General features: G+C 37.6%; 1 protein-coding gene across 1 annotated transcript in view; it reads right to left on the minus strand.

Annotated features, from left to right (window-relative positions):
- Positions 1 to 16,272, minus strand: part of LOC132908715 (probable serine/threonine-protein kinase dyrk2) — a gene marked incomplete at its 5' end in the record, with an annotated part of 181,767 nt that overhangs the window by 13,114 nt on the left and 152,381 nt on the right. The window lies entirely within an intron of this gene.

Raw genomic sequence — 16,272 nt, forward strand, 5'->3', positions numbered from 1 at the left:
CTTTACTAACAGTCTCCTTACCAAACCATAATTTACAATTCCAATTCCCTGAAGATTTAACCCTGCCCAATAACCATAAACTAATTCCCTTAATTTTCCAGACAATCCCGAAAGACCTCTAACATAACTTCCAAGTAATTTCAAGTTAATTTTCCATCGCTTATCGATACCATCGTCTAATTCACGGATAGTTGGAGTACACGGAGAATGTTACAGATTGAAACGTTCCGCGTAACTTGGTTTTTCAAAAAGAAAAGAACAATATACCAACGCTTAAACGATTTATCGCTATCCTATCGAAGGATGGAACAGTTCCAACGAAAAGGAACCACATGTTCATGATTATCGAAGCAGTCAAAGTGCTAAAGCATTTTGTCTGACATTGTTCACGGTTTGTTCATTCTTATTGGCAATTCAACCACACCGTAGACCGCTGACTAGAGGAATCTATACGATAATAACGCGCAAGGCCAGACGCGACAGCGCAGCGGCTAGCCGTCTCCGCGTGCGCCGGTTCGTCTCGACCACGGTAACCAGTCGTCATCGGTGTGCTGTTTCCTCCCTGGGGCCAGCGGTGTTTTGCCGTGCACTGTGCCGTGCACGTATCGCGACATTATTCTAGTCCGTGACGAGCAGGGCAATTGCCCGTGACCGGGCCGACGCGACCGCGACGTATAAATTCCTCGTGTCCGTCATTTCGTGCCCGCGTTCTCTCTTCTCTTCTCTCTGTTTCTCTAGTATCTCTCGTCTACGCTACTTACGTGATCTATTTGCTACTAAACGGCAGGAAACGTTCCAAGCACCGAATATCGCGCGCGCCCTTGCCCTTTATGCACACGGTCGTCCTATTCTCCTTGCATTCTCCTATTCGTATACAGTGAGAACTCAGCGAAGAGGAATTCAAATGCAAGTCATTGTAAGTTAAATGTGAGATTTTGTTTGTATTTTAGTAACAACGTACGAGGTGATTTTATTTATTTATTTCTTTTTTTTTTTTAAAAAGGGAGATCGTGAATAAATTTCTTGTAATCGTTTTAATCGTGATAGAATGTTCGCAGAAGATTGCTATCGTTTTATGCACTTGTAATTTTGTAATTATTTTAGTCAATCATAGTGATAGGTGTTTCAATAAAATTACTTGCGACAATTGCATCATGACGACATGTATCGTCTTGGGAATTACGTTGAGACGTAACGTAGATATATTTTTGTGGATTAGGCTTCGTTGAAGCTTATGTTTTATGAGTTATGCTGTTACGCAGCGTACTTTTTCAGTACATTGTTATGAGGGAACATAATTTGCTGTATTATGTCACGGTGATACGGACGTCTTCGAGCTACATTGTGGTGCAATATGTTTCGCAATGTTTTCACGATTCGCGTCACAACGAAATCCGATGTCTAGATTGCTTAAAATAACTGAAAAATCAGCTACTGAAATTTGAAACGTTTGATATATTTCTATTCATACTTCTTTATAATCTAAATTTAATTCATCCACACGGAACACCATGAGCAACTTATTTTTATAGTTCGATTTGGCCAACTCAATTTTAAACGTGAAAAAAAGAGAACAATGTAGAGCTTCAAATTCCCAGTACGGGAAAGTACATAAAAATTTTCAGTTTCTTCGAACCTACCCAAACACGATCACGTCCCAAAAAACTCCAACACACAAATTTCACTATGTTCGCTATAAACACACATTTTTCAAACACTATACTAAGTACACTCGCTAAAAAATCTTGAAATAAAAATTAAAAAAGCATAGAATTTGCTCAAAAATATCCAAACACGATCACGTCCTAAAAAGCTTAAGAAACCAAGTTTCACTATGTTCACTGTAAACACTCATGTTTCAAAAAAAAAAAAAAGAAAAAAAATAAAGAAAAAATAAAATTCACAGGAAAAAACATACATAACACTACACCAATAAAAAACCTACAAATTTAAAATCTCTCACGATTTACGTTCTCATCTCTATGCTCGAAGAAATCAGTAGAAAATTCTGTAAGAACCATCGAACGCAGACTTTCTCGCGAGAACCGATCTCTGAACCAAAGGCAGCGCGAACGTCCTCCCTTGGAAGTCTGAAAGTCCGTACTCTGAGGGTGAATAGTCGACAAAGGGGTTGAAAGTATCTCGAGAAAGTAACGTCGAGGAAATAAGCGTCGCAAGAGCGACTATAGTCTTTTCTATCGAACGTTTAAGCGACGACTATCCGCAGAAATCAAGGCGGCGCGACGCGACGCGTGTTGTGCGCGCGGAAATACGAGGATACGGTCTATGTCGTAGGTGAAACGTGGGACCGTAAGCAAAATGATCGCGGCTTGGTAACGCTACCTTTCAATGCACCACGATAAACTGGAAGACGGAACGAGATTACGTGGCATCGTTCGTCAACCGGCGCGGTGCGACACGATGAATCTATCGTCAACACGCTCGTTAGTCCGCGCTTGTCGTTCGTCAAACTATCTTCGACGTCTTCTCATTTTACTGATCGATTTATTTTCATACTGATACATTTTCATACTGATCGATATATTTGGTGCATTTGTGGGAAACTTGACAGTGCAAAAATAAACACACATAGAGATGTACATGATAAAATATCAGCTGGATGAAACAAATGCTTATTTGGTTTTCGTTCCTTTGATTATGCTCGTAAACGTTGCGAATGACAAACGTGAACTGACACTTTTATGAATAAAATCAGAGAATTGTGCGAATTGGTATTTTACAAATTTATACTAAACAGAAATTTGTTTGCATGCTAACTGTTGCAACGAGCACTACGCTTTGGATATTTTGTAGATTTCTTTTATACTTGGTGCATTCTGTATTTTTGCGTCTTTAACCATTTGGCGTATGGTATGACATAATAAAAATACAAACAAAAAGAGAAATTTAAAATTTCAGATTTTCAGATTAGGGTCACATTTATTTAATTAGAACATTTATTTAACATTTATTGACTGCAATCGTAAAATAGTGGGTGCAAAGAGTATTGCTGCATCGTTTCATTTATTATATCATTTACATAGAAATGAATTAGGTGCAAATATAAGAAACTTGGTAGCATTTAATAGTATGTACTTTCGTGAGTACAAAGATGTGACACTACGAAAATGAATTGTACGTGATAAGAAAGACTCTTCATTGGAAAGTGAGGGTGTGCGCGCCAGTACTTTTTGTAGCCATTGTACATTGATTTCTGAGAATGGGGGAATAAAGTATACGCAAGCGACTGGTATACGAAGGAAGGAGAAAAGAACATTTCTCTTTCGAATAAATACCGTAAGCCTTTTAAAGAAGCACGTGGCGTGAAACGTGTTAATAATTCATCAACTGTCGCATCTTTCTTTTTCCTTTCATTTTTGTTTTTCAACTACCGAAAAAACGATCTTTACGTGAAATTCATTTACGAAAAGAAATTCGACTCAGCGGGTATTAAGGATGAATAATGTTTCTGAGGCTACCGTGCGTGGTATAATTGCATCGTTCGTTTCCAGAAAGCCAGTTTAACGCCGAGTAATTGCGGCCTGTGAGGTCACCAATCATAACCCCGAAAACAACATTAATTATCCCTTTTCATAACAATCTCGAATGCGCTAATAAAAGCTGAATTTTCCGGTTAATTAAAGTATCAGCGGGATCCATACGATACATTCGGTATAATATATTATTATGAGAGCACCGCTTATATAATTCTAATGATAAATAGCCTCTCTATTTAAGCTAACAATAATCACGATGATACGCAACATCGTTACACTCATCTGTTAATAATAACACAATTTCAAATGTCCGATGTGTTCGCCTCGATGTGTTGCGAATTAATACGTCATTAACCATAAACAATATTTTACCAGAAAATTGATTTCCTAATAATATTGCGTCCATTTGATCGATTTATTTTAGAATTTTATATTAGTTTTTTTTACAACTTATATCGTCAATTTTTCCAGTTTCAACGGAGATTATAAAACATAAATAAATTTTATCCATTTGCAACAAATACGTACAAGTAGACATTTTTCTAAAATAGAATAAAAACCTGTACAATATTATTATTATAATAAAATGAAAAACGTATATTCATCGTGTAAGAAGATTAAACTAAATTGCACGTTGCATTTATTTGATTTCACGCATATCGCAAATGAGGCTACAATTAAAATTTAGATACTGATTGAACTTTACCGAATCTTACACGTCATTTTATTTCATTTTATTTCTTTGCGATTCTTCCAAATAGCTTTTACAAACTTTCATCGTATTCTTCTAAGACTAATAGCTTTTCTATTAATCCGATTATAAGTCAATTGTTACAATGTTGATGTTCGTTCCGCGGGAATACGCGCGCGTATAAGAAATCAAAAACACGAATTTCCATATAACTCGTTAAATTAACAAGCCGTATCAAGCAAAATTTCAATGTTACCAAGAGAGGGAAAGGGTGGAAAAGATAATAATCTATGAGAAAACCAATTTCCATATTTCACATTTGCCACCCTGAACCAGTCACCCTCGCCTCTAACGAGATTATCGAATTTCCAGAGGCGCCAGGGGTATTTAAAGTCGCTTTGAACATGATTTACAAAGCCGACAGGGAACATATACAACGAGGTGCACGACCATACATCTACCCCTTCCACCAATGCACACGCTAATTATCGACCTAATTGTGTACGCCGACGAGCAACCGTTCTCATTTTATACCATGCCCTTTAAAGAGTACTGCCACTCTGTTGCACAGACAGCTGGTTAATTGGCCGATTTCCACGGCCGACTTGCATCGAATTTCCATTAGACAGGTAAAAGACAGATACGTGGCAACGTACGCAAACCTCGTAGATCAGACGTGTGGTCGCGATCACAAGTAAAACCGCTGTTGGCTAACGATAGTTGTTGCGTTTCAATGCATCCTCACTGTGAATAGGGAAAGTGGTACGAGCATAGACTCTTCAAACTGTTTTCCTTTTCGTTTGGGATTAGCTTCTTTTCCCATTGAGAATCGCGACCAACAGAGGTTCAATGGATCGATTCGTTTGTGTTTGCGCTCATTTGGAAATTTTATGGTAACAGCGGTGTGGATCGAGGAATTTTACGGGTCATACGTCGACTGTTGACATACGTTCAGGTGTAAATAAAAGGGTCGAGGGTGAGTATTCGTTGGTATTTCGGGGGAGCGCGTAAAGGGTTACTGATTCGAGGGTGGAGTTTTCCAAGTATAATACAAAGTAAATTATACGCAGGCTACTTTTAGGGTAGTGATATAACCGAAAAGACCATGTTTCCCCACGAAAAACGAAATGAAAGTAAGACGAAGAAATTTTATACTACGTTATTCTATTCCATTTTCTACGTACCGTGTCTTACGACCTATTCCATTTGTTCCGTTTCCTAAATGTCTAATACCTGAATTCTTACCTGATTTTCATACCTGATTTTCATACCTGATACCTAGAAAGTTGCATATTAATGGTCTCTCTACCCCATTCTATACCTACTCTTCTACGTGGTACGCAGAAGGTAAAATGCAGTGCATAGATTGCCCACGAGAAATAGTCACACTGCACAAATGAAATACACTGTCTCACTAAATGAAATTCGTTTTCAACAGTCGTGTCAGTCCGGTGCGTGAAACATTTCTAAACGATTATGAATCACGAGAAATAGTATAACGAAACTAAGGAAAATCAGGATTAAGTTGTTCTATACTATTGGATCGACAATTAAGTGATTGCGGATTTTGTCATTAGCTGAGCTTAATAAAGCTGAACGATTAAAGAAAGTAGGAACCGATCGGAGGAACAAAGCCTCGATTTAATCGATAGAGATGATCGAGCAAAGTTCTATCCACCTGTATCTTCCTGTAAAGCGTCGCACGCTCTGGAATCTTTCACTGCCTGAAGAATCTTCGATACCCCAACGAAGCAACTGACATATTCCTGATAGCAGAGAAGAATCGACATTTGCAATTTTTTCAAACGTTGGAAAGGAAAGAAACGAAAGAATGTGGAAACCGATGTAAAATTTCTTTCACGGTATATCATCAACGATCTATTAATTTAAACTATCGCCAGGTTCGTTGCTGTGTCTCTTGAAAATTGTTGAAATGATAACAAAAGTAAAAAATAAGGATTTTCATTCTCGTGAGGCTACGGCCATCTTGAAGTTATCAGGCAGCCAGAACGTTTCGATTGCATTGCACACCGTGTCGTATCAAAACTGCACCGTATCGCTGCACGAATTATTCCCTGACACGGCGGAATTAATCGCGGCCTGATAACGCGACTCGATAACGCACGCGTGTGCTCCGAGAAAAAGTTCGTAACACGTTGATCGTAGTCGCGATTGCGGAAAGGAACGAGGAAATAGAAAATGGCAGGAGCTCAGAAAAGTAAAACGAAGGAAGGAAATGAAACGAGAAGGTACACCAGCATTCGTAAATAGACTATGCATATTTATATTACTGAACACTAATCATACAAAACGTTGGATATTAAAATATTGGAAATTAATTCGATGTCTGCCCTAGAATGTTATAAGCTTCGTCAAATGGTATTGCATTTATCGATGCTTTTCATTGATTAATGTCTTTTGGAAATGTCACGTTTCATGAATATCAAAAACTTTAAACTCTCGACGGTACGTGTTTGTTCGACCAGTCGCGATCGCGAGGAAGCGTGTCAACGGGAGTCGTAAATTCCCGTTACGATTAGAATAATCAAAGTCACGAACAGATCGATCCTCTTATTTCTGTTAGGATAATAAGGATAGTTCAGTGGGTAACACTACGGCTAACGGGGTATAATATATATGTCGGAGATGAAAGGACATCGGGGCCTCTCTTTTGGAATGTTTGGGAAGGTCCCCGATACTTTAGTCCAGACTTTCCATTATATCCGTACTTAAATAATAAAACTGAGAAATAGTTATTTATGACTGAATCTGAGTATGAGTACCTGAGATTTATAACAGTGGGCTTGGGTTCGAAGTGACATTACGGGTCACGGAAGGGACGTGTACCTAACAGAGGTATGGAGTAATTAAGTAGCTCTCCTTAAGAACAAAGATTGACCTGTGGGGTACAGAGAGGTACGGAGAAGAGTATATAAGGACAGTTACACTTGGACTGAAATTCACTCCGATAAGTTCTACTTGTACAGTGAACAAGTACGTCGAGTGACACCCGAATCGTGGATCAGTAAGTTGAGTTCGACTGAAGGATTCCTTCCTGGAGGACATTTGGTAAAGTGTTATATCCCATTGGTAAAAAAAATAAAATAAAAATAAATATAGCACGTGGGTGGCTACCCCCAGCAGGGTGCCATCTTCGTGTTTGCTAGATTATATCTTTTATGATCGACTTAGACTGTGGCAGAAATCGCATTCGTCGTCCCGTTGACAGTGGATTCGTTATTGAGTCTAAGACCATTGCATTCACATCCCGAGTATCTAATTACCACGGTTACTTGTCAAATTCTGTTACAATCATAATTGTACTAGTATAAATATCTTTGCTCTTGCATAACAACAATGTCTAATGCAAAGAAAGATTCATCACACGCCCCTAAACCTAATGACAACCCGACATATATATATATTTTTTTTTACAATTTGTCCTGGAGGACATTTGGTAAAGTGTTACATCTCATTGGTAATAAAAAAAATAAAATAAAAATAAATATAGCATGTGGGTGGCTACCCCCAGCGGGGTGTCAACTTCGTGTTTGCTAGGTTATATCTTTTATGCGACATATATATTTCCTACAATTTTGTACAGTAGATAGTTACGTCGTTGCGTAAGGAATAAGTGAATTAGACGAATGATTGACGAGCGAAGACCCGGTAGAGAGACGTTGACTGTTCTTAGGTTTGGAGAATCAGTGTAGAGATGTGTTGATCTTTCTGTAGTCGATGAACCAGTGTTGAGATGTTGACTGAACTGTAGTCGTATAGCCAGTAAAGAGATGTTGACTGTACGAATGTCGTAGATCCAGTGAAGTCCCGTGACGATGTTGTCGCAAAGGAAAACTCTTGTTCGGTAGTGAACGTCCTACCACTGGTCGCTTGCGGGTGGAAACATGGGAAACCTAGGTTTCTCCTATTTTCACCTGATCGAGCAATAGCCACAAGAAACTTCCCGGGTCGAAGCTGTTCTATGCCAATTGACGAACTTAACGGTAAATCAGGAAGCTTCGTTCTACGGCCGTTCCTTAGGCTTATTGCGACCTGCTTAATTATATGTACACCGCTGATGGACGTCTCGAAATTCGAGATAGTTTCAGTGTAAAGACATCGAATTAATTGCTAGAATTTAATATTTAGTATTTAAAATACAGTAGTCGTACCACGATATACGTAATATCTTATACCTAATATGTATTTAATTGATGAAACAAATTTCTGTTTAGCTTCTATTTGTTTAATTACGTTCATAGGAATGAACAGATTTATAGAATGTACAAATTTACAGGAATGAACTAATTTACAGAATCATTCATAGGTTGTCCGCATATTCGTAAGAATCTGCAAAACTTCGTCGATTTCTGGCAACGTGTAATATGTAAATTTGACCAAAAGTATACAAATTGAACGATAAATAGCCCTTGCTATACCTTCTTGTGGAATCGACAGATGATAAGTTTAAATTATGCGTTAAATGACTTAGAAACACGAGTCTAAACAGTGCACAAAGTTTCAAAGTGAAGGATGCGTACGATGTATCTTCAGCGAATTTTCTCGAGGAATTTCGGGATTATCAGTCCGACTGTATTGTTCTTCGCAACTGTGAACCTTATCAGGCGCCGTTGAAATTGATTCCGGTTAACAATGCGGTTAATAATACTAGCGTATCGTGGCTTTATTGTAGATTAAGCTACACGACCTATTGCGACAGAGAACTGGCTATTTGCGAGCTTAGGATGGCGAAACGTAGAAAATTAATCATCCTGCACGTTGTATTTTAACACCAGGTGTACTTATGTACAACATGTCATGATAAATACATATACACGTAGATACAGAGTGTCTAGAATGAACGTTTTCACGGCAACAAATTTACACGACGTTACCAAACGTTTTTGATGAATAACCAACTACATGTGTGACTGTAGATGTATCATTTAATTTTTATATTTTGTAATACGATGGTCAACTATGTGGTTTAGCTCGAAATGAAGCTTTTCTTATCTCTACGTCTTATGTTCATAGACGTGGGTCATCAAACTGAGATTTATCAAACTGAAATATACTAGAGACTGTCTTTATCTAGTAGACGATACGAAACCAGCTGTCTAGAGGTTAAGGGAATTCTGTTATAGATAAGATGAGATAGGTACTCGTGATATTACGAAAATAGTATATGTGGAAAAGCGAGATGATTAATCAGAGAGATTAAACCTCGATCTATAAAAGTTGCACGTGTCTCTTATAAAATGTATGTTACGGTGGCCGAGTTATACTTGAAATTTTACGAACTACGGAGCCTCGAAGCTGTACGTACACGATCCTCAAGGGTACATAACGCAAGGAATACGCCACTTTGACACATACTCTTGGGGTCGCTATAAAGCATGTCGCATGAAACTTCAATTTGTATCGAATGTTTCTACATCGACGGAATTTCCAACTCTGTGATCTATAGTGATTCATCTATTTACTCGTAGTAAAAGTTTACTGTAAGTGGAACGTAAAAGATGTTCATAAAGATGTACCAATTAAATGTACACGTGTATGTATGAAATATTCAAATTGAGTGTTTGTCGTAGAAAAGATTCTTTCAACTTTCGTTCCTTCGCTTCTGGTCATCAGAATATGAATCTTCTCGTGTCACCTTCCTTATTTGGTCATAAGGTTCGAATGAATTCTTAAACCACAAGTTTAAATATTCAGGGAAAGGAGATCCGCTAAAAGATATGTTCGTGCAATTGTAAAGTATGGATGTTTATGCAAATACGTATTTTTGCGAAAACAGTTAAGGGAATAAAACCCAGAGAGAGATTTCTTTCATTTACTCAACAGTCTTATTAAATATTATAACAAATACTTTGCATATTTTATATACCTCTACATATGGCGTGTACTTTATATATTTTTGTACTTTGAAATATCAAAATCTACAGTCTAATCGTAGCAACAACACTGCGGATTTTTATACAAATTCATATTTTTAATAATACGATTAAAAATATAGAATCAGAAAGCTAGATGGTTGTTTTTCCTATCAAACACCGTAGAAAAACACCATTATATTTGTATGTACCCTATATATTTGGATATTTTATATTTTCATATTCTGGACGAATTTTGTGCAATTTAACCTTTTCAAATTTTGTACAAATACATAAAAATCCGCAGTCTAATCGTAAGCAAACGCCAGAAATCCGCGTCCAAGCATCGCCATCGATCTCTACCCGCGCGATGCCAATCCTCGTCACGGGAGAACGACAAAGGAGAATTCATCGCGTTGGGAATCGGCGAAGGAATATTCCTCGATGCGAATAAAACGTGGCGGGACTCGCGTTAAAGCTTTTAAAGGGGTTCTCCATTTCCACGGAGGCCGTCGAAAGGGAAAGCTGCTGCCGTCGCGACGTAACTCGTAACGGCGCGACGTCGCGTCGGTAACAAGCACCGGGGGATGCTAGCGGCTCACAGTGGCCTGTGCTTCGCAGAACTCGTATTGATCGCGCACAATGGCTTCGTATAACAAAGACGAGCACAATGTCCACGGGATAGGTCGCAAGATCGAAACGAAGTTACCTGGAAATCCGACTTTCACCCTCCTCGTTGGGAAAAATCTTCGTTCGTCGTTCGTCGAACGAATTATTCGTGAAACTGTTGACAGATGTTCGAACATTCTTGCAGATGTGATAATGAGAAATCTCGATTTTACAATCGCGAAAATTGCTTTGGAAATTCCTTTTGCGTGGGTATGAGATTGAAAAGATATCGTGCGAATGGCTGGCAAATTAGAATAATGATGGATATTACGCGTAGAAGTTAGAATAACTCGATGTCTTTTTTATAGTGTTTAACGTAGGTTTAACAGGTGTCTTTATTAACGTCTCTGATTGATCCGCGTCGACAAGCAATTTTGACAAATTAGAGAATGATGGATGTACCAGGCATATAAATCAGCTGTGTGTATTCTGTGCCATGTCCAACGGATATAGGTTTTGGCAGCTGTCGATTATAGATGCTTTTAATTAATCAATGTCGTCTGTCATGGCAATTTATATTCATAGATAGATACGTTTCGTAGGTAATAAGATTTTGGGAATTGAAAACCTCAAAATATCGAAGAAACAGCTAAACTTAAAACGCATTCGATGTAAAGACACCGAATTATAATTGTTGCACCTTACACGTGGTTGATCTATTTAGTTGGAAGAAACTTAAATTTAAGAACGTACAAGATGATTTTTGACCTTCTAAAAGACACTGTTCGAGGAGATTTTCACATCGTCTTCGCGTGTACGTCAAGTTGAAGGAAACTTTATGCCAAGTACGTTAAGAGGTAACGAAATGAACGTGGCGAGAGAATTTATTTTCCGATATGTAATTTCTGTTGTTAGCATCGTTTCAGTTCCTTTAAACTGTTAATTAAATGATCTCTTAAACGGACTATCCTTTAGTCTAGAAATAATCGTGCGAGATTTTTCTCTTTTTGCAAACGAATTAACAAATTTCGGATGAGCGGTAAACCGGTGAAGAACTGGAAAACGACTACACTTCGGAGGAGAATTTACATCAACAGGCTAAGACGATAGTGTTTATCTGTTATCGAATTGACGTGTTCGAAATTAGATATGAAGATTATAGTTATTAAAAAAAGGTTGTTGAAGAGCGTACGTGACGAGTATATCGCGCTTCCTTTTTATAAGATGCTCCATAAGATGTTTTAATAATCCAGTTCTCAGAAATCAGTCTCGTATACGTTAACATTGATAGATGAAAAAGAAATCGAAAAGGCTTATTATGGTTATAAAACAGAAACATTACAATTTATAATAAACGATAAGCGTGGACATAAATTGTGGATATTCATATTGGAGATGGAAGATTTTGTTCGAAAGTATGTTCTTTATATTAAGTATGATTTAACTGACCTCGTCTTCCTTCCTCTGTTATTGTATTATTTAAAAAATCTTACCACACTCGTTTTACAGATTCCACCCGTAGTATTAAAATCCAAGCTGTCATTGCTCTCTAAAGATACCAAGAATCTAATTTTTTATCCAGCCAACACAGAGATGATACTTTCAGAGCGTGAAAAGTCTTCCATACACGGCGCATGCCTTACAGTGAAAGGGTTAATGTCCTTGGTAATCGAATACTTTGAAAGTTCAAGTATGGCAAGAATATCTTCACACTGTTTCCCATATCGTTAAATTTACATTCTTCAAAATAAACGTCCTATTATCTTCACCTTGCACGCGATATACAAATTCTTGGAGACGCTCGACGAAATTTAAAATTAAAGGGAAAGAGGAAACGTGGAACGAACGTTCAAGTATTGAATAAAAGAAGAGAAGAGAAAGATCGGAAAGGAATGGTGGATTTTCACTGCGTGAAAATAAAGTTACTGACATTTTAAGACGTCACTTTATAGCATCTCGACTGTACAACATCGAGAATTTCCAAGCTAGAAGGAACGATTCGAGCCGTGGTCGAGGCAAATCGATCGAGGAGCATATTCGCGTCACGAGGGCAATGCACCGACGATACGATGCACCAGTTGCACCGGCCTCGGTAACTAGGATAAGCCTTGGTGCAGAAATGGCATCGTAGAAAAATTTTGTTTATCGAGAAATTAGAATTCATCCCAGAAAATAATGAAATGTCACGAGACAGATAAGTGTGAAATATACGAGCGTGATAAAGCGATCATAGTAATCCGAATTTCGTTCAAATTTCAGAGCAAACGTTGAGTATATGCATGTTAAAACAGAAGAAAAATAGATTTTCTGTATTTTTTAGAATCATATATTCCTATATTCAGATATTTTAATGTATTTTCTATCACATATCTCGTATAGATATATATTTTGTATTTATTTATTTGTATTATTTTTAAGGACGAGAGAAGTTTATCTTTTTCTTGTATCAATAGAGTTGTCCCTGAAAAGCTTAATATGAATAATTTGGAACATCGAATAAATATGTATGTAAATGTTTTCACTAATTTATCTATCAACTATCTGTAAGCTGCAGCGCACTAAAATTTACTCTCCCTCTTTCTGCTTTTTTCTCAAGCTCGAATATTCTTTACAATTCATTAGTGCAGATAGCAAATTAACTATTATATCTGTAGAAAGTATCATCCAGACAGTTTCTCTATGCAGACGTCTACAGTTAACAGTAGCAATATCTAACGATCTATGTTTCTACCGTCTAACTTATTTTAAATTCCACGTTAAGATAAAAATTCCCTCGGGGAAAGAAATCCTTGCTCCTAACTACGTAATGTGTAAAACGAAAAGAACAAAATCAAATATTATTCTGCGAGGAAAAATTCCTCAATTATTTATCCGTACAAGAATGCATAGAAGAAAAACGTTTCAAAGTTCTTAAAGTCCGAAAGGAATAAAAATTCCACGATGAAAGAACTGGTCTGGACAGCGTTATTCTAATGTACGACCACATTCAGAATAGAAAATCGAGAGAAGCAAACGATGTTCGATCGACGCGACGCGTTCTCCCTATTCCTATAGAATTGCGAGAAAACCGCTCTCTCTTCCTTGGCTGCAGCAGATTAAGATCGACAGGCATCAGGCCAGGTTTATGACACCGGAGAACAAGCAGTCACGAGAGCTGACTGGCTCTTTAGGGTCGACGCTCTTTCTAGCTACGTGATCGCTGTGAAGCGTGGAAAAGAAACGGCTTGCGCAACCGAAAACTCGATTATCGTTGCTTGTCCTAGGTCTTTCAAGGCCTCCCGTTAAAAAAGAAACACCGTTAGACAAGCGGAACTGCTTCGTGTGGCCGCGGACTGTCGGCGAGGAAACGAAAGTGAATCCTCGTTCTTCGCAGACCGTTTTACACCGTTAGTTTCGCCTCCACCATTCGCTGCCTGTCGACGTCGACACGCTGAATTCTGAATCCTTGATCTCGTTCGAGCGGAAGCTCGCCCGAGTAAAATGAAATCATTACGCGCTGCGCCGCGCCACCGGTGCGGTTACGAGCATCGATCCTGCCGCATACGAAGTTATAAATAGACTGCGGCTTTTTACGCATTTATAGCAAATTTGAAGACACAAAAATGCCTATAACGAGTTTCGAATACACGAAAATATATAAAGTACCCAAGCTATAGTACTTTTCATACCGGTACTTTAATACGTAAAATGAATTTCTAGTCTAGATTCTATTCTTTCAAGCGTACGTATTCAGGAAATATGAATCTTCACGGGAAATTTTGCATTAACGTAGTTATGGATTATAGGGGATCGATGCAGTTTCGAGGGTTGAATTTTGAAAATAATATCGCATCGTTGAGTGCAAGAACGATTTGAAAATATTTTTTTTTTTTTTTTTATTTATTTTATTTTGGTTATTTTACAATTTGTCCTTGCGGACATTTGGTAAAGTGTTATATCTTGTTGGTGAAGAAAAAAAAATATAAATAAAAAATAATATAGCATGTGGGCGGCTACCCCCAGCGGGGTGCCAGCTTCGTTTTTTTTCTAAGTTATATCTTTTATGATTTGAAAATATAGCGCATAAGGTATTTTAGCGTAGGATAATTTTTCCTCTTTTCTACTTACGTGTGTTCTATTGTTATATCTCTTCCACGACAAAATGAACAAATACATGAACAATACATCATTCGTACATATATTTTACCAAAAGATCATTCACATAGCCAAAAATTTCTAAAGGAATCTGCAAAATTGTAAAATTGGAAATTTATGAATTGTTCGTTGCGACTATTATTTCTGTGAAAAATAGCCTACTTTACTTCGCTTAAGCATCTCGCAGAAGATTACGAACGAGGAGGGTAGGAATATTTGTTACATTAACCCAAGATGCTGGAAGCACGTTTGCTCGCGTCAAATGTGCTGTCGCTGATTATGAGAATGGCCTAAATCTAAAGCTATTTCAACGTTTGACACGTGAAATGAATTTTGTTTAACGACGCAACGATCAACTCGATGGAAATTCAATTTCTATTATTTTGCAAAGATGGGCACGAATTATTGTAACATAAATAAACGCAACGCGGAATAAGTGATAAACTTATCTTTTTAGATTCTTGACTTAGGCCACTTTTATAATCACCGGCACAAATGAGCTATTAATACGCATTGAAATTACACTTGAATGGGCACTGCCATCCATCAATATCGATTTCGTTCGTTATCAACGACGAACAAAGCGCTGATATTACTACTTTCTCCGAAATCAAAGGATATTAATATACACACGTATTTCTGGAATATTCGCGCATTAGAATTGATCAATGCCAATATCGTTGCTCCCTCGAAGCTGGTACATTATCATTCTCATTAAAACCTACAAACTTGTCACTTCGTCGATGCTCATAAATATCGCTATCGGTTTCTCTTCGAGGTCACGCATCTACATATCGTTTTTTATGGTACTCTCATTCTCTTCTTGTTTATAGTAATCGCATCCTCAGCTTGTTGAATATTCCAGAAATGATAACATCAAGTGGCCAACGAGGGAAAAACAAATTACAACAGAAAAACATGTAGTTTCATATTAATCATCTTCTCTTTAATGCACCGAGAGCATGCACTTTGTGTTATTAACGACGAATCACGTCAATATTTCTCTGTGACGAATTTCATTTCGATCAGCTTTGATTCTGCTGCGATCCACGTATTTTCATGTCTCGCGTATTTTGGAATTTTCATATTTCGCGTGTCTCGCCCGAAATTATAATTTAATCAACCAACGAATGAGATAAATAAATTCTTTCAAAGATCACGGATAACTTATATTTATTTCAAATTTTCACTTAGATTATTGATTCTCAGGCTGACGTTTGTCGTTTTTATCTCTATCGTTTCATTTTCTGAATATCCAAAGTTATTAGATCTTCGCGCAAACGCGTCAGACTGGATATTTTCTTAATTAAAATAAAGAAAAGTAGATAAAATAAAGAGGAAAATTGTACGAAGCTGCCCTATTCCTAGCGTTGAATTAAATGATAATACAAGATGTAAATATGCAAATAGATGATACTTCTTCTCCCCTATAACCTCTCATTCCTTCTCCTAATCACCATAATCAACC

Source organism: Bombus pascuorum, chromosome 7 (assembly GCF_905332965.1).
Source record: "Bombus pascuorum chromosome 7, iyBomPasc1.1, whole genome shotgun sequence".
Classification (NCBI taxonomy): domain Eukaryota; kingdom Metazoa; phylum Arthropoda; class Insecta; order Hymenoptera; family Apidae; genus Bombus; species Bombus pascuorum.